At 32.3% G+C, this 19,108-nt stretch overlaps 1 long non-coding RNA gene across 1 annotated transcript in view; it reads right to left on the bottom strand.

The window, feature by feature from the left end:
- Positions 1-5,595: 5,595 nt before the first annotated feature.
- The window catches only part of LOC123379910, a 293,176-nt gene continuing 279,663 nt past the window's right edge, over positions 5,596-19,108 (bottom strand). Inside the window, exons 2-3 of the long non-coding RNA XR_006584947.1 lie at positions 16,650-16,761; positions 5,596-6,545 (exon numbers count right to left, since the gene is read on the bottom strand). This is a non-coding gene — a long non-coding RNA (uncharacterized LOC123379910). The remainder of the gene's footprint in view (positions 6,546-16,649; positions 16,762-19,108) is intronic.

A 19,108-nucleotide genomic window follows, 5' to 3' on the forward strand; every position in this document is an offset into this window, starting at 1 on the left:
TTCTCCTTCTCCTTCTGCCCCCGCCTGCTCTTTCTCTTTCTCAAAACAAATTAATAAACATTTTAAAAAGTGTATGTTAACCTTTGTTTACAGCTAGCAATATTTTATGTAATACTGTGGAATATTTTCTTCGAACGTTATTTTTACATTTTCTTAAATTAGAAACTTTAAAATTAATTTCCAGAAGCACCTGGGTGGCTCAGTGTGTTAAGCGTCCAACTTCAGCTCAGGTCGCGACCTCAGGATTCATGAGTTCCAGCCCACGTCAGACTTTCTGCTGTCAGCACAGAGCCTGCTGCTTTAGATCCTCTGTCCCCCTCTCTTTTCCCCTCCCCCGCTTGCACTGTCTCTGTCTCTCAAAAGAAAACAAAAAAATAACAATTTTTTAATTTAAAGACATTTAAAAAAATTAAAAAATAAAATTAATTTCCATAGCAAATTATTATTTAAAACTATCCATATATTGGTGTGCCTGGTGGCTCAGTTGGTTAAGCATCCGACTTCTGCTCAGGTCATGATCTCATTGTTCTTGAGTGCAACCCACACATCATGCTTTCTGCTGTCAGCGCAAGGCCCACATTGGATCCTCAGTCTCCCTCTCTCTCTGCCTCTATCCCACTCCTCTCTCTCTCCCTCTCTCTCCTTCTCTCCTCAAAAATAAATATTAAAAACATAAACTAACCATATGTTGAACAATTTCTTTACTCATTTATATTTCTTATACTTCAATATTGATTTCTGGTTTTTATATATTTCTTAATAATATACCTAAGATGAAAAGTGCCCTGGGTTTTTTATTTATAAAATATATTTTATTCCTGTGTATCCTTGAATTTCCATGGGAGATAATCATTTTGTTTTTAATTTTCGGCATCATTTAACTTTTCTTCATCATGTTTTGTTATCTCAGATGTTTCTTTTCTTTCAGTTGTCATAATTTTGCCACCTTTTCCGTGATTTTACATGGCTGTTAGTGGTACAGTGATGCCTGTAGTCCTGGAGCACTTTTTTAGGTTAAATTTTACCTGGGTTCCTAAACCACCAGGCAGCAAACAGTGGGGAAGAGTGTTCCCATTTCCCTAAAGGGTGATAATTTCCCACCCAAGGACTAACATAGAGATAAACTTCATCACCACTTGTCTGCACTACTGGAAGAATCTCTCTAGTCTGTGGTGACAGGAAGTGTGTTGAGACGAATTCTAAAGAGAAAGCTTATAAACATATATTATAGAAAGTCTATACCCATTTATTTCTATTGTCAGTCTAAAATCTTTTCACATCTTTGCTTCATTTCCAAGATATCCATTTCCTCTTGAATTTTACTAGTCTATTAATCAATCTAATAATAGCCAAACACTATTATGATGAATTTCATCCAAAAGGGGAAACACTAGATACCTTCTTTTGCTATTTTTTCCAAACTACTTTTATTTTCAACCAGAGCCCTCTTGATCGTGGTTTTCTTATATATTAATTATGAATATTCTCTTCTATATTTTTGGAGGTGTTTCTTTTATCATCTCCCATATTTCTTTTAGAATATAACTTTTCCTTACAATTCTACACAAGTGTTTCCTCTCTCATATTTAACAACTCCTTTTGTTTCCTCATCTTCTTGGGGTAGCAAGCCTAATTTTATGACATCCCATACAGAACACCTGTCCATCCCAGAAGGACTAAGTGAACTAGCTCCCTTGAATTACTCAAATATATAGTGGAAAACATATCTCTTATCAAATCTTCTTACACTGATCTCTCACATAGAGTTGCTATTTTACTTTTGAAGGTTTTCCCACATGTTCTCATTGAATTTGAAATTTGGGTTTATTACCAAGGCCTGTGTATTTTTTATCATACAAGTAGAAATAAAATATATTATGTATTTACATGTATGTATATATTTATATATATTTATAAAGCTACCGTATACATTATAGAAGTATAGTGACATTTTTCAGTAAAAAAAAGTGTTTGTGAATATTTGTGGTGTTTCTATCAAATTATTTAACTCATGACCTGATATAAGGTACAGACATAACTTGAAGTTATCCTCAAATCATTGTAAACAGAGAACTACAATAGATTCTTGGTATATGTGGCAGTTTTGTTCTAGAAGTCACTATGAACACTGAATTGATGAACACAGAAGTTACAGAGCAAATACCAAGTTAGGTTCCTGAGCACCTCTGGTCATATTTTCAACTACTTATCAGTACATAACCGTGTTTTATGGTTTGCTTTCTGTTTAAAGACACTTATTTAATATATATTGTTAATTCACTAATATTAAACTCTTGGGCCACACCACTATAACTCATACCTGAATAAAGCTTATCTAAACACACATAATTTCTCTGTAAGGGACATCACAGTCTTCTTGAGCTTGGGGACAATAGACAGCACCTCTGCTGTTTGGATCCATTTTAGATGGTAAAATACCGAAAAAAAAAATGAAAAATGTAAAAATATAACACTAAACAGACATAAAAGTCACTCTTGTTTACATTATAAGAGTTAAAAACAAGAAGGCAGAATGTTCCCATGTTTGATTTCAGATGGGAATATGCAACCAGATGACTTAAATTTCTTACTGCTCTGTATATGTTTGCAGTGACCATGAAAGTGCTAGGAGCACGGATTTGAGGTTTGTAAATAAATTTTAGTGAATAAGCAAATTCATAAATATGGACTGTGAACAATGAGGAACAACTTTATTTATGTGCACTTATCTAATTACCTAAATGTTAGTATGTCTTATTACCTAAAAATTTTTAATTATCTGAAGGTAAATAAAAAATTAAAATGTTTATCATGGATGCATATTATGAAGAATTCAAATGATTTTAAAAACACGAGTTTCCAAAAATATTAATTTAAAACTTTAACACGAGATAAGATTTTTATTCATTAAGAGTGAGTAATATGCAGGAATGAGAAAAATTCTTTAGCTTCAGCTACCACTCTTTTCTTCATTATTTTAACTACTATAGATTGTTAGGTATTTTCCAATATGCTGAAGCTTTTCTTTCCAACTTTAAACCAGTTATTATTCAAACTATTATGCACTGGAGCAAATTTCTACTTTCTATATTAAATGTGTAAAGTAAAATAATTATTTTCAACTTTTGTATATTATCTTTCTTAACTGTGAGATTTTCTAGGGTATTTAGTGTTTAGGATAAAAGATTTACTATCTTTAGTTATAGGAGACATTATCAAATGTTTTTTAATAAGATTGTATCAATTTAACTTCAACTTTCAGTTTCTGTTGATTCGAATCCACTCTAATGCTCCATATTTTCAGAATTACAAAAAAAAGTCTATCTTAAATGTGTGAGAAGTCTTAATTTTTTATTTTCTTGATCACTTCTAGGTTTGAGCATTTTCTTATGTAAAAGATAACCACCAAACTACAAAATTCAGATTTATTTTGAGCAAATTTTTCAGATATTGAATTAAATTTTTATAAAAAATTAATGTCATTTATATGTACAAAATTGGCAGAAAGTGTTCATAAGGATTTTTATTTTTTTGTATGTGATTGAATCTATTGCTGTATTTATCTATAGGATTTTTCAGATTTATTAGTATTGTTCTTGAGAATGGCATCATTAAGATAAAATGCTTTCCTAGGATAAATTCTATCTTTAATTAGAATCAATTGAATGGACAGTCTTAATGTGAATACTTCCCATATTAGAACAATTATAATTGTTTTAATGATACCCACCTATATTGGTGAAGGTAATCTTTATTCACTTTAGAGAATAAAGTGCTGATTTCTTCCATCAATGGCCTCAGAGACATATCCAGAAATAATATTTTACCACCTAACTGGGCATCCCTTAGCCTAGTTAAGTTGATACATAAAGTAACCATCACAGACTAACACCAACTGAATGTAGTTAAAAGTTTCAATGTGCCAATTATGAACATAAGCCTGATGACGCACTCCCTATCTCCACTTGCTTTCTTACACTTCTATTATCACCATGAGAAGAATATGCTAGCTAGTTTGTCCAAGGATGATGCCCCTGGACCAAATCTGGACCCAACACGTACTTTGGAGATAAGGATGGCAAAACACAATTTACAGCAGAATTATCTCAAATAATACTTCAATCCATGGGAATAAATATTTATAGTTGTGAGATGCTAAGTTTTTTGTGTTTTCATTCAATTACAGCTGATGGTTAGGTTACGTATTAATTTCCAACTCTTCCTTTTAACTTAATAACATATATAGCAAGTATACATCTGTTAAAACAACTTTACTTCCTTCTCTAAAACACACTTAGAGTACTCTCTAAACTTTTGTAATAAAAACCACAGTTATCAACCTCAGCTTCTGTGTTTTGACCTCCAGTAACCTCCTGCAAGTTATAATCCTCAAACCACTGAATAACAAATATGATCCCATATTATGCATAAACAATCCTGCTGTTAAAATGTTTCTATTTCTCAAAGCACATTGTTCTGTTTTTCTAAGAAGATTTTACTTTCTGAATTACTCTTTGATTCCCTTTTTCTAGTTTTTTATCAAAAAGCGAAAAGAGTTTAAGGCATTATTCATTTGGTTATTGTAGTAACAGATTCATTTTAAGTGAGTTCTAAAATTAATATTCTTTTCATTTCTGAACTTTAATTTGTTTGTTTCTAAAGAAGGCTAATCAAATAGGGGCACCTGGGTGACTCAGGCAGTTAAGGGTCTGACTTTGGCTCTCGTCAGGATCTCACTGTTCATGAGTTCGAGCCCTGAGCCAGGATATGTGCTGACAGCTTAGAGCCTGGAGCCTGCTTCAGTTTCTGTATCTCCCTCTCTCTCTCTGCCCCTCCCCCCTTCACTCTCTGTCTCTGTATCAAAAAGAAATAAACCTTAAAAAAAATTAAAGAAACTTAATCAAATAGCAGTTTAGGAAATAATGTAAAGGATCTTTAAAAAAAATTTATTTCATAGTCTCTAGAAAACTTGTAGTTTATCATAGTAGTCAGAATTCCTGAATATTGTCAATAAGTTGACTAACAACAGACATTCTGACCTCAATCAAATGTATCATGATAAACACAAAAGCATATCAGTTGCTATCACAAAACTATTATGGATCCTGATTTGGTATATTACAGAAAGTAACCTATTTTCTGGAAAATATTTCATATATATGTGAATGTACATATGCACATACTTACACACACGTTTCTATAAACACACACACACACAAATATAAAAGTGGGAACTCATAAACTTTTGCACTTTTTTTCTTGCCTTAGTATCAAGGAGGATGTCCAAAGTGAAAACGGCCAAAAGCAATTGCCAAATGGATTTACATTTCAATATGTGTGATGTGATTTAGGGAAGTTAATATTCCTATGGTAAAGGGGTTCGGGTTTTCTTAATGAACTCCTACTCCAGTGTATTAAATAAATCTCAAATAAAAATGTTGAATCACATGGTTATGATAAAAGAACATAATATAGACACTGTGAGACAAACATTTGATGTATTACAGTACAAATCACATTAAAAAATACGATTAACATTTTATTTGCAAGTAAATTTATTTGCTGACTCATTAACACAAAATACATAGAATAAATTATAAACCCTTGAAGTGAGAAAATATTAGAAGTTTGGAGACAAGAAAAACAGAGCCAAGATCATTCCTAAGATTGAACTAAAAATTTATTACTAGGATTCTTTGCAACCTAACAAAATCAAAGTAAAACTCAACCTCTCTTGTGTTCTCATTGCCATATGGAAGTGAACAACCAGTTTAATGAAGAAAAAAAATCTTTAAACAGATTTTGAAATATTTCAGATGGATATTCATTCATATGAGTAACACAGAGGTGAAATGGATAATATCATAGTGAAATTTTGTAAAGATGAAACCCAAAATTGGTTGGTTGTACATATTGAATGCTAGTACATTGAGATCAAAAAAAAGAATACGTTGAGGTCAAGGGATTCAGCTGGATCTTGGAATACAGCTTAGAATATTTATAGGAATTGATAAACTCAGTATCTTTCAAATAATATATATAAACATTATTTTCAAACCAACTTTTTGATTAAATATGGGAAATAGATAATTTTATGTAATTAATACATGTAATTTCATATAATTTTCCTAGACCTGGAAAAGACATCCTTTCTATTATATGATAATCTGTATATTTTAGAAACAAAATGTGCAAATGGTAAAGTAGATCTCTTATAAACAAGTTTTGAAAATCTAGTAAAAATCTTTCTTATAGTGTTTTACTCTACTTCCACAGAGAAATTAAGTAATCTCTCAATCTTTCACACGGTTATTCATTCAACAAATATTTGCGAGCACCTTCTATTTAGCAGGCATTGCTAAAAACACTGGAGTACAGCAGTGAACTAAAGTGACTCTCCGGGGGCGCCTGGGTGGCTCGGTCAGTTAAGCATCTTCTGCTTAGGTAGTGATCTCATAGTTCATGTGTTCAAGGCATAGGTGATGTGCTTTCTCAGAAGCAATATTTTGTGACGATGAAGTTGCCAAACTGTTTTCCAAAGTATCCTATTAATTTTTCACAACAAAAAAAATGAATGCTCCAGTTGCTCCCAAACCCAACACTTAATATAATCCATCTTTTTAATTTGGCAGCAAGGTACGGTATATCTAGAGGTATTATACCATAGTTTACTTTCCATCTCCTCACAACTTATAAATTTTAGTACCTTTCATATGTATAATAGTTATGTGGATGCCATATTTCTGATGCTTTTATCCAAGTATTTGTCAGATTTTTTCCATTGGATTGTCTTTTATTATTTGCTAGAGTTTCTTGTATGTTATATATATATATATATATATATATATATATATATATATATATTAGTCCTTTGTCACTTTGTCACTTATGTTGTACATATATAAATATAAATATAAAAAATATATATATACATATATATGTATATATATATATATATATATATATTTGTCCTTTGTCACTGATATGTATTAAAATATAATCTGTAGTTTCCCTTTAACTCTCCAAATAATGTCCTTGGAGGAAAATGTTTAATTTTATTACAGTCCAATTATGTTTTTTTCCTCACGATATGTTTTCTGTGGCCTGTTTAAGATATATTTGCCTACTTCAATATCATGAATGAAATTTTCTTGAATCCATAGATGAAGTTATTAATATATTCTTCTAAAAGCTCTATTGTCTACTATCCACTATCACATGAGCAATACATCTGTAAGTAATTCACATTTTTACATGGTGTAAGATATAAGTGGGGAATAACTTTTCTTGTCTGAATTTCCTATTTACCTGTATTATTTTTGAAAACCGTATTTTTCTTTCTCACATTTGTTACAAGGAAAAATGAGCAGCGTGCGTAGATTTGTTTTCTGGACCGTATATATTGACAAATCTATTTACTGTTATTAGAGTAAATTCCTGAGAAGGAGGGAAATAAAGAATAATCATTTCTTAATCTTTAAATGGATGCCTATAAACATTAACGTTAGATGAGATTTAGAATTTTTATTAACAAACTGCAAGTTTTATAGATGAACTGAGACTGTTCATAGAACGAATAGTAACCTATGTTTTATATTATTATTATCTAAGGATGACTCTGAGGAATGTCCCCTCTTGAGATTTCATTCAAAGAGAAGGACATAATCAATCTATGTAGTGGCTGATGATATATGTTGACTTGGCTGGACTACGGTGCCCAATTGTTTTGTCAAACACTAGTATAGATGTTGCTATAAAGGTATTTTTTACATATAGTTAACTTCTCAATCAGTTGACTTTAAATAAAGGAGATCACTCTCAGTATATGTGTGGGCCTCACCAAATCAGTTGAAGGTTTAAGAGCAAAAGCAATTTCACCAGAGAAGGAAAAATGCAGCCTCTAGACTAAAACAAAGAAATCTTGCCTGACTTTCCCCTACTAAAGACTGCCACTTCAGCTCTTGCCTGAGTTTCCAAGCTGCCAGTCTGCCCTTCAAATTTCAGACTTGTCAGCTCCCACAAGAAGCCAATTCCTTAAACTCTCTCCCTCTTTCTCTCACCTCCGTTTCTGTGTGCTTATGTAGGACACGTTGAAATCACTCTCCAACATACTAAGTTTGAAGTTCAGTGGTGAGTGCACTCACCATTCCAATATTAGAATACGCCATATTTTAGTTGGCTAGGGTTGTCACAACAATGTTATAAACTAGGTGGCATAAGCAACAAGAAATTTATATTTTGCAGTTCTGACAGACAGAAGTCTGAAACCAAGGTGTCATAGGGTTTGTTAATCTTGGGGACTATGAGGGAAGGCTGTCTTCCAGGCCTCTGTCCTTGTCTTGTATATGACTGGGTTCCTGTTCACATGGTGTTCTCTCCGTATGTGTCTGTATCTAAATTTCTTTTTATAAAGACACCAGTCATATTAGATTAGGGTCCACTGTAATAACTTCAACTTAACTAATTACCTCTATCATGACTTTATTTCTAAAAATAGAGTATCCATGCCTTAGTTGCTTATTCCAAGCAAGAGTGAGTATAGTAAGAATGTTACATTTTGACATACTGGGCGTTCAGACTTCAACATAAAAATTTTGAAGGAACATAATTCAACCCATTACATCATGTAAAACTTGGAAGTCTCCCCTGAATTAATTTTGTAATATTACAAAATAAAGTAGTATATGTTTTTCTATAAAGTGTCATAAATCTGTCATTTAAAAAAATTTTACCTTTCTCCAGATTACGATCTGCTATGCTAGGCTTTCTTTTTCATTAGCTTTTCATTTACTTGTGAATGAGTACGTTCACAAGTATCATCTGATTCATAAAAATTTGGTATTTTGGGGTATTTGGTGGCTAAATGCCTCTAAGCCGTGTCTACCACCAGACTAAGAAAGATCATTTTTCTTAAAAAATTAAAATTGTAAAAAAATACATTTATTTAACTGTATCCAATTCACCTTTCAGCCCTTCTAAATCATATGGCATCATAACAGTATATCATTCATTTACACACATTATTTTCTTTTGTAAATCTGTTAATGGGTGAATCTACTTTTATTTTTAGTGTTAATAACAATTATTAATACTAAATTATTATATCTTTATTGCCTTGTCATAGATTGTCAACGAAGAAAATCTCAATATATGCCCACTATATTTATTCAGGAATAAATTAATGCTTTAGCCCTCATACACTGGAACAAATGTTTCCATTATTGAATTCATCCAGAAAACTTCAAGGACACACATAGACTTTGGACAATCCTGTTCATTCATAAAAGAACAGAGACGTCTACTTAAGACCCACTTCTGATATTTTTTTGTATTGTTGCAGTAAAGTTACAAGCTGATTATAGCCATTTTCTTTTATCCTGTATAATCTTAACTATTCAGTTGTGGAGGGCATAAAATATATTCTAAATTGTATGCTGCAGGAAGTATTGCCATTCAAAGAGAAAGAGTGAGCATAATTACTTATTTAGATTAAGCAAGCCTTCCCAATGCTGGCATTTATTATACACATTTACATATTGTAAAAAGCTTTAAAAATACATGTTACTAAAAAAAGAAGAATGTTCTCAAAATCACTGGTGACTAAAGTACATTGTTTTTATAAGTATATATTTGTGTGCCTTTTTCTTATATTTTAAACTCAACCTACATTAGAGTTTATATTAATAATTAATCTTACTAATCTAGATGGGTTTAAAAGTCCATGTTGGGTTCTGAAAGCATATGCCTACTTATTTTGATTTGCTCTTAAAGCCCTAATTTTTTAAATAATCAACACTAATTAATATGGAGAAACCTAATAAATAATTTATGAAGCAAACAAGGAAACCAACTTATATTTTTGGATAATAAACAATACAATGACAAAATTTTGTATTTTCTCATCATACTGCATGGGAAGTTGGTCCTATAAATCTCCATGCATCTCAGTGCCTGTTAAACAGCACAGAATAAAATCAATGGTCAATGAAATTGTATTTTCAAGCTTCAAAGTGCTATAAACAATAGCATACCACAAAATAGAAAACCATAAAAAAGCAAACTCTTTTGTAAGGAATATAATTGATTGTTTCTTTTCTGGTGATGATACTGACGGTAGTGATTTGAATATCAATAATGATACCATTATAATAATAGTTAAAATATGTTACTTCAGATTCTGAAAATGACTGTGACTCATATATAGCCTATGTTCTGCCAGTTATCTAGGCAGGGTCCCTGGCTTCCATCATATCCCTGTCTTCACCCTATCTGTGGCCCAGCTGTGGTCCTGCCAGGCTGCACAGTGTTTCTGTGTTTTATCTAAGGCATGTGACTGTTTCAGAACTCTGTCTCACAGTTTTAGGTACCCAGCACCGGCAGACCAGCACTGATCCTCTGGGGGACGGTCTTGCCACATTGTACAGGTAAAAGTTAGCAGGACTACACAGCAGCTGGAGTTTACAATAAAGTGCATTAAAAAGCTGGCACCAAGATTGGCTGCCTTCAGCAGGTATATTCCTATGCTAATAAAAGGGGTGGCATGTTGGCATCTGCCAGCTCTTCTGTCCTTGGAGAGGCCATGCCACCTCTCTCAAATGCCCTCCCAGAAGGGGAACTGTTTTTCCCCATGTGACCCCAGGGGATCTTCAAACCATACTGCCTACTACTGGGCCTCTTCCCTCCTTCCCCACAGGAACAATGCTATGCCTACCAGGCTCCAGCCAGTAGTGGTGAGGACTTCTAAAACTTCAGTCTTTGGGCTCCAATGCTTGGAAAATATTGCCATAATCAGCCACCCAAGTTTTACCAGTCAATGGTTTTGGGTAAATGTTTCTCTGGTTCAATTCCCTGTGTGCTGCCTTCTTCCTATTTTTCTCTCTCTCTTTCCTCTCTCCAAGATCAAGGCTCCTTCCCCTCCACAGTACCCAATTTCTTTTCTCCCCTGAATCACTGAATCATGTCTCTGCACCTCCTACCTTCCACGATGTGGCTTCTTTTCTCCCTCTAGTTCTACAGTTTATTTTCTCCCCATTGAGATTTGTCTCTTGGGTGTTCAGAATGTTTTGATATTTATCAAGCTGTGCGTTAAGGAAAAGGCAGGCCTAGGGTCATGCTGCTATGGTCAGGAACAAGACAGGAATATCCAGTGTCACCATTACTATTTAACATAGTACTGGAGGTCTTAGCCTCAGCAATCAGACAACAAAAAGAAATAAAAGGCATCCAAATTGGCAAGGAATAAGTCAAACTTTCACTATTTGCAGACCACATGATGCTCTATGTAGGAAACCTGAAAGACTCCACCAAAAAATTACAAGAACTAATACATGAATTCAGCAAAGTCAAAGGATATAAAATCCATGTACAGAACTCTGTTGCATTTCTATACACCAATAACAAAGCAGCAGTAAAATAAATAAAGGAATCTATCTCATTTATAATTGCACCAAAAACAGTAAGATACCTAGGAATAAATCAAATCCAAGAGGTAAAAGATTTGTACTCTGAAAACTATAGATCACTTATGAAAGAAAATGAAGAGGACCCAAAGAAATAGGAAAACATTCCATGTTCATGAATTAAAAGAACAAATATTTTTAAAATGTCCATATTACCCAAAACAATCTATACATTTAATGCAATCCCTATCAAACTAACACCAGCATTTTACACAGAACTCGAGTAAACAATCTTAAAATTTGTATGAAACCACAAAAGACCCCAAATAACAAAAGCAATCCTGAAAGAAAAAAGTGAAGCTGGAGGTATCACAATTCTGGACTTCAAGCTACATTAAAATGCTGTAGTCAACAAGACAGTACGGTACAAAAATAGACACATAGATCAACAGAATAGAAAATGCGGAAACGGACCTACAACTATATGGTCAACTAATCTTTCACAAAGCAGGAAAGAATATCCAATAGGAAAGACAGTCTCTTCAACAAATGGTATTGGGAAAACAGTACAGCAACATGCATAAGAAAGAAACTGGGCCACTTTCATACACCATACATAAAAATAAATTCAAAAAGTATGAAAGACTTTAATGTGAGACAAGAAACCAACCATCAAAATCCTAGAAGAAAATTCAGGCAGTAACCTCTTTGACATAAGCCATAGCAACTTCTTACTAGACACGTCTCCTGAGGCAAAGGGAACAAAAGCAAAAGTGATCTATTGGGACTTCATTAAAAGAAAACACTTCTGCACTGCAAAGAAACAATCAAAAAACCTAAAGGCAACCTACAGAATAGGAGAAGATATTCACAAGTGACATATATGATAAAGAGTTAATATCCAAAATCTATAAAGAACTTACAAACTCCACATCTAAAAACAAATAATCAAATTAAGAAATGGGCAGAAGGTATGAATAGACATTTTTCCAAAGAAGACATACAAATGGGTAACAGGCATGTGAAAAGATGCTCAACATCACCCATCATCAGGGAAATACACATAAAAGCCACAATGAGATATTACCTCACACCTATGAGAATGGCTAAAATTAACAACACAAGAAATAGACGTTGGCGAGGATGCCGATGAGGAAACCCTCTGACATTGTTGGTGTTAATGCAAACAGGTGCAGTCGCTCTGGAAAACAGTATGGATACTCATATAAATGTAAAAAAATAGAACTACCCTATGACCCAGCAATTGCACTACTAGGTATTTATCCAAAGGATTCAAAAACAATGATTTGAAGGGGTATATTCACCCCCATTGTTTTTGTGGAATTATCAACAACAGCCAAACTATAGAAAGAGCCCAAATTTCCATTGACTGATGAATGGATAAAGAAGAGGTGGCATGTTTGTGTGTGTGTGTGTGTGTGTGTGTATGTGAATATGTATGTACCATATGTATGTGTGTGTGTGTGTGTGTGTGTGTGTAATGGATAATGGAATATTATTCAGCCATAAAACAAATGAAATCTTGCCATTTGCAATGACATAAATGGAGCTACAGTGTATTATGCGAAGTGAAATAAGTCAGTTAGAGTCTTGGGGTTATCAGAGCCCCAAGTTGTGTGTAGAGATTACTTAAAAATAAGAAAAAAACGTTAAAAAAATAAAACAGATAAACATATGGGAAGAGGAAACACGTAGAGAGGGGAACAAACCATCAGAGTCTTTCTATGATAGAGAGCAAACTGAGGGTTGATGGAGGGAGGTGGGTAAGGGATGCTGTAAATGGGTGATGGGTATTAAGGACACCACTTGTTATGATATGCAGTGGGTGTTGTATGGAAGTGATGAATCATTACATTCTCCTACTGAAACCAGTATCACACTATATGTTAACTAATTAGAATTTAAATAAAAAAAATTATAAAAAAAAGAATGGCTAAAAACTCCTGAATGTAGGGAAAGAAATCAATCATTTTTATGAAGTTTAAGAGTTTCTGAACAGTATCTACCCAAATAAGACTACATGGAAACACACTCTAATCAATTTGCTAAAAGACATCAACAAAGGGAATTTTGGAAGCAACAAGAGAAAAGTGAGTCATGACATTTAAGGGAAGCCCCATAAGATTTTAGAGTAGAAACTTCACAGAACAGGAGAAAGTTGGATGATATATTCAAAGTTCTGGAAGAAAAATTCCACCAAACAAAAATTCTATACCTGGGAAAATTACCTTCTAAAAATTAAGAGGGGATAGTCCTTCCCAGAAAAACAAAAGCTGAGAATCTGTTACCAATTGAGGTGCCTTGTAAGAACTCTTTAGGAGAGTTATTCAAAATAATTTGTTTTACCCTGATGATGAGTGATGTTGAACATCTTTTCATGTGTCTCTTGGCCATCTGTATATCTTCTTTGGAAAAAATGTCTATTCATGTCTTCTATCCATTTTTTATTGGATTATTCATTTTGGGGGTGTTGAATTTTATAAGTTCTTTATAGATTTCTAATACTCTTTATCAGATATGTCATTTGCAAATACCTTCTCTTATTTTCCATTCTTCTTTTTTGTTGATTATTTCCTTCTCTATGCAGAAACTTCTTATTTTGAACTAGCAAGAGTTTATTTTTGCTTTTGTTTCCCATGCCTTAGGAGATGTATCTAGTAAGAAGTTGCTACAGCTGATGTCAAAGAGGTTACTGTCTGTGTTCTCCGCTAAGATTTTGGTGTTTTCCTGTCTCACATTTAGGCCTTTTATCCATTTTGAATTTATTCTTGTGTAGTATAAGAAAGTGGTCTAGTGTCATTCTCCTGCATGTTATTGTCCAATTTTCCCTACACTATTTGTTGAAGAGACCATCTTTTTCCCACTGGATATTAATCCTGCTTTGTTGAAGATTAGTTGACCATATAGTTGTAGGTCCATTTCCAGGTTTTTTATTCTATTCCATTGATCTGTATGTTTTTTTGTGTGACATTACAATATTGTTTTGATTGCTACAGCTTTGTAATATAACTTGAAGTCTGGGTTTGCAACACAAGTTAAACAGCAACATGAAAGCATGGGAAAATAGAAATCTGAAGGGAAAAGTAAATACATAGTCAACACAGAACAATATAATTCTGTAGTAGTACATGAAATATGTTTAACCTTGATATAAAAATTAAAAGACAGAAATATTAAGAATAATTATAATCACAAAAGCTTGTTAATAGATACAATATTAAAACAAGTAAACTCTGACTACAAGTAAACAAAGTGTGTGTGTGTGTGTGTGTGTGTGTGTGTGTGTGTCTGTGTGTGCGTGCGTAGGCAGTAAAAGTGTAAAGGCTTTTATGCAATGGAAGTGAATTTGTTACCAACTTAAAATAGGCTGTTTTAACTACAATACATTTTATGCAAGCCTCATGGTAGCTAAAAGAAAAAAAAACATAATATATATTTATAAATGAAAATAAACTAAAGGAAATAATCACAAGAAATTACCAAATAATAAAGGAAGACAGTAAGAAAGGCTGACAGAGACAATAGCAAAACAGACAGAATATTATTAACAAAATGGCAGTATTGTCCATACATATCACTAATTACTTTAAATGTAGATAAACTAAACTCTTTAATTAAAAGACAAAAGGTGACTGAGTGCATTAAATAAGCAAACAAAAAACAAAATCCAGTGATTTATTGTCTAAAAGAAACTCACTTTAAATTTTAAGAACACATATAAACTAAAAGCAAAAGAAAGAAAAAATACATTCCATGCAAATAGTAACCAAAAGAAATAGGGATATCTATAATTATATCAGACAAGGTAGATTGTAAATGTATATACACCCAGTGTCAGAGCACCTATAAATTAATAAAATATTGACAGATATGAAGAGAGCAATTAACAGCAAAACAAGAGAAAGAGACTTTAATACCCCATTTGCAATAATAGATAGACCACCAAGACAGAAAATGTATAAAAGAAACCATGGTCTTAAACAACACTGTAGACCAAAAAGACTTAACAGGCACATTTAGAACTTTCCATATAATGGGAGAATACATATTCTTCTCAAGAGTGCATGAAATACATTCTCAGATCATATATTAGGTTGCAAAACAAGTGTCAACAAATTTAAAAGGTTGAAATCATTCCATGTTTTTTTTTTCAGATCACAAAGTAATGAATCTTAATAAGAAAATGGGAAAATTAAAAATAAAGGGAAATAACGCCTACATTTTTGAATAATCATTGTGTCAAAGAGGAAATCAAAAGGAAATTTTAAAATATTCTAAAACAAATAAAAACAAAAATATAATATACCAAGATGGTACCCACAGTTATCATAATGAGCACGGCATAATGTAGAGAATTGTTGAATCACTATATTGTACACCTGAAGCTAACATATATTGTTAAAATTTCCTACTAGCCAAAGCCATATATAGATTCAATGCAATCCCTATCAAAATTTCATGGTATTTTTCACAGAAATAAAAAAAATTCCTAAATTTTGTGTAGAACCCCAAAAGACCCTGGAAGCAATTTTTCATGTTATCTATGAAATACATATGTTATCTAGATAATACATATATTTAGACAGATACAGATACACAAACACATACACATACACACAAAATTTTATTCTTCAAAAAGAAGGAGATCTGCCATTTTTAACTACATGGGTGAACCTGGAAGCCATTATGTTAAATGAAATAAACCAGAGAGAGAAAGAAAAATACTCCATGATCTCACTTATTTGTGGAATCTAAAAAATCCATATATTCTATTAAATTCACACAAGCAAATATTAGAAAGGTGGTTACCAGGGATAGAGAGTGGAGTAAATACTAATAGAGATGTTAGTCAAATGGTACAAAGTTTCAATTATGTAGGATAAAGAAAATCCTAGCTCTGATGTACAACATGGTGATTAAAGTTAATAGCATTGTATTGTATACTTGAAATGTGCTGAGAATTGATTTTAAGCACACCAAAAGGTAAGTATATGAGACATCTCACATGTTAATTAACTTGACTATAATAATCACTTCACAGTGAATATCAGATCATATTGTACACCTTCAGTATATTCAATTTTTAAATCAAAAAAGATTGAAGCAAGACCAATAATCTTCAGATTAAAGAAAAATAACTTCTGTTACTACTTTTTCTCTCTCCTTAATACTGTCAGTTGATATATTTCTGAACTGACAGAGTACTGTTGTTAAAAAAAAAAATCTTACCTTAGATCTTTTTTCTCTTTTCATCTGAACCTAAAATATTTCAAGAAAGACCTCCAAATGTCTCATCCATTTTCCAATAATAGGTACATCATTCTTTAAGGATGGACAATTACTGAAAAGTGAAAGAAAAAACATATTAAGTAAAAATATACTCTAGGTGAATTAAAAAGAAAAAGGAAACATACCAAACAAAAATGTGTAAAGAGATTAAGTAAAACTATTTTCAAGTATTGTTGTAAGCCTCTGAGATTTTTGTGATTATTTGTCAGGCAGAATTATTGAAATACAGTGGCTAACACAATGCTAAATTCCCAGTTAGTTGGTGGGTTTAATTCAATCACAATTATATTACTGGGATAAGTTTTAAAATATATAAATATATAAATGTCTAAAAATCTAAACAAAATATGTAAATTATAATTATACTAGTACAGACAATATTTTTTAAGGACTACATTAAGTCTAGTACTTGATTAAGTGCTATTTATTTCAATAAAAATAAGCTAAAACTAAAAAGAGCGTAGTACTAGAAATACAGATTAATCAAAGTACAGTTTGCAAAGATCTAAGTTTCAAATCTGTGTCAAAATTTCATTTGTTGGCAAAAGTTGAATTTCAAAATAGTAAAGAAATCTTGATAATATACTCGAGGATAATTTCTTCCTTCATGAAAATATTATATAGCAAGTTGAGATTATTTAACTTATAACATAAAATACATCATCAGATAAATACAGTAAAAAGAAAAATAATACACTTTGAACTGAATTTCATAGTTTAAAATATTTGAAACAATATGTAATACCAAAATGTATTAATTTCCTCGAGTTTCTTAAAATGTTCAAGTTCTAAGAGCAGGAGTAAGAAAATAGAAATGTGTAAGACGTCTGTATTAATATATTATTTTGGCCTTTGTCCATTTATAGGTAAATTAAAAATAAATTAAATACCAGTTAATAAATAAATAATAATAATAATAATTTAAGATTGAAATGATGTATAAATAACTTGAAAATATTGGAGAGTCTATACTTAATATGGAACGACTAGAATCATGGTTTTAGTAAATATAATTGTCACAATATGATAAATTTAAAAATGGGACAGGTATGTACAATAATATTCCAATTTCATATATCAGAATTTTAAGAGGAATTTTCTATGGTAGAAGAGCTATTAGCAAATTTTAACTTATTTTATGGCTATATGTATTGTACAAATAATCTATAAAATATATGTTTCATAATCAATGAGAATATATTAATAAACTATTTTATTTAGTCTTTTTTATAAATGTCTATTTACTTATTTTGAGGAAAAGAGAGCATGGGTAGGGGAGAGGCAGAGAGGGAGAGAAAGAGCGAACCCCAAGTCGGCTCTGTGTCATGAATGCAGAGCCAGATGTAGGGCTCAATGTCACGAACTGTGAGATCATGACCCAAATCAAAACCGAGTCAATCATTTAACCAACTGAGCTACCCAGGCGCCCCTGTTTAATTTACTCTTGATTGGATTGTTTCTGAAACTAAAATGTAACATGGCACAATTTTCTTTTAAAATTTTTGTAAAATAAGGGCACCTGGGTGGCTCCATCAGTAAACGTCCAACTCTTGCTTACAGCTCAGATCATGATCTCACAGTTTGTGAGATTGAGCCTGAGCAAGGTTCTGCTCTGACAGCATGGAGCTTGCCTGGGATTAACACTCTCCCTCTCTTTCTGCCCCTCCCCTGCTCACACACTTGCTCCATCTCTCTCTTTTGCTTTCTATCAAAATAAATAAAAAATAAATAAAAATAAAATGTTCATAAAATAAACTGGGGTGCCTTGGTGGCTCAGTCAGTTGAGTGTTGGACTTTTTATTTTGATTTGACTCACCACCCTAGGGTCACAGGATCAAGCCCTACATTGGCTCTGTTGGGTGTGGAGCCTGCTTGAGATTCTGTCTCTCCTTCCCTCTGCCCCTGCCCTACTCGCTCTCTCTCTACCTCTCTCTGTATGTATAAATTTTTTTTTTCATAAAATAATATATTGCTCTGAATTTTTTCAATTTCCTATAATCTATAATTTAATACTTTTCATAAATAATCTTTTTGCCTGGATTTCAGCTATTATTGAATGACTATTACCAGTACACTTAGTGACTTTCAGAAGCCAGTGAAGACATTATGCTATCATGATTATTCCATGTCTACAGTCAAGCAACCATAATTAGAGAATTTAGGTTTTCAGCATATAAAAATGAGAGAATTAAAGACTATGGATACAGATTTAAAATAACATTAAATTTCAGGATACTGTAAAAACCAAGAAAACCCAGGCAGCGAATTTCCAGTTTTAAGAGATAAAGTCTTTTCTAGAATTGCCATTTTCCTTTTACTTCATTGGATCAGGAAGAAAGGTAACATGAAATAGTTAACTTTTGAGGAAAAAAAAATAATGGAAAACTTACACACAACAC

Source organism: Felis catus, chromosome C2, assembly GCF_018350175.1.
Source record: "Felis catus isolate Fca126 chromosome C2, F.catus_Fca126_mat1.0, whole genome shotgun sequence".
Taxonomy (NCBI): domain Eukaryota; kingdom Metazoa; phylum Chordata; class Mammalia; order Carnivora; family Felidae; genus Felis; species Felis catus.